This window comes from Pteropus alecto, unplaced genomic scaffold (assembly GCF_000325575.1).
Source record: "Pteropus alecto unplaced genomic scaffold, ASM32557v1 scaffold95, whole genome shotgun sequence".
In the NCBI taxonomy this organism is placed as follows: domain Eukaryota; kingdom Metazoa; phylum Chordata; class Mammalia; order Chiroptera; family Pteropodidae; genus Pteropus; species Pteropus alecto.
In genome coordinates this window covers 6,902,137-6,903,401 of record NW_006441071.1, presented here as the reverse complement: position 1 = coordinate 6,903,401, position 1,265 = coordinate 6,902,137, and positions in this window count along the sequence as shown.

The following is a 1,265-nucleotide window of genomic DNA, read 5'->3' as shown; positions in this document are numbered from 1 at the left end:
TTTCATAGTATTCTTGCATGATCCTTTGTATTTCTGCGATGTCAGTCGTAATTTCCCCTCTTTCATCACTGATTTTGTTTGTGTCCTTTTTTTTTCTTTAGTGAGTCTAGCCAGGGGTTTGTCAATTTTATTAACCTTCTCAAAGCACTTTGTTGCATTTATTTTTTCTAATGTTTTTCTTGTTTTCAGTTTCATTTATTTCTGATTTAATTTTGATTATTTCTTTCCATCTGCTGACTTTAGGTCCCATTTGTTCTTCCTTTTCTACTTTTTTTAAGATGAAGCATTAGGTTGTTTAATTGGGCTTGTTCTTGTTTTTGATATATTGTTAATGATATAAACTTTCCTCTTATTACCGCTTTTGCTCTATCTCAAAAGTCTGGATATGTTGTAGTATCATTATCATTTGTTTCTATGTATCTCTTGATCTCTCTTATTTCTTTTCTGACCTGGTTATTCTTCAGTAGCACATTATTTAATCTCCATGTATTTGTGGTTCTTCCTAATTTCTTATTGCAGTTGATCTCTAGTTTCAAAGCACTATGATCAGAGAATATGGTTGGTATGATTTCAACTCCCTTATATTTGGTGAGGCTATCTCTATGTCCCAGTATATGGTTGATTCTTGAGAATGTTCCATATGCACTAGAGAAGAATATAAGCAGCTGTTTAGGGATGGAAGGCTTTGTAAATGTCAATTATGTCCAGTTGGTCTAATGTGTCATTTAATGATGTTATGTCCTTATTGATTTTCTGTTTGGATGATCTGTCCATATCTGACAGTGGGGTACTTAGGTCCCCTACTACAATAGTGTTTTAGTCTGTTTCTCCTTTTAGTTCTGTTGGTAATTGCTTTACATATTTCAGGGCTCCCTTATTGGGAGCATAGATATTGATGTGTTATTTCTTCTTGGTGCATGATTCCCTTTATCATTATGAAGCGCCCCCAGTATCTTTCTTTACATTTTTAATTTTGAAGTATATTTAGTCTTATGTTAGTATCGCTACTCCCGCTTTTCTCTGAATGCCATTTGCTCGAAATATCATTTTCCATCCTTTTACTTTGAGTCTACATTTGTCTCTGGAGCTGAGATGTGTCTCCTGGAAGCAGTATATGGTTGGGTTTTGTTTTTTGATCTATTCTGCAACTCTGTGCCTTTTTATTGGTGAGTTCAGTCCATTTACATTTAGGGTGATTATTGAAATATGAGGTCTTTTTATAGCCATTTTATCTTTTGCTTTCTGGTAGCTTGATGCTTCCATTG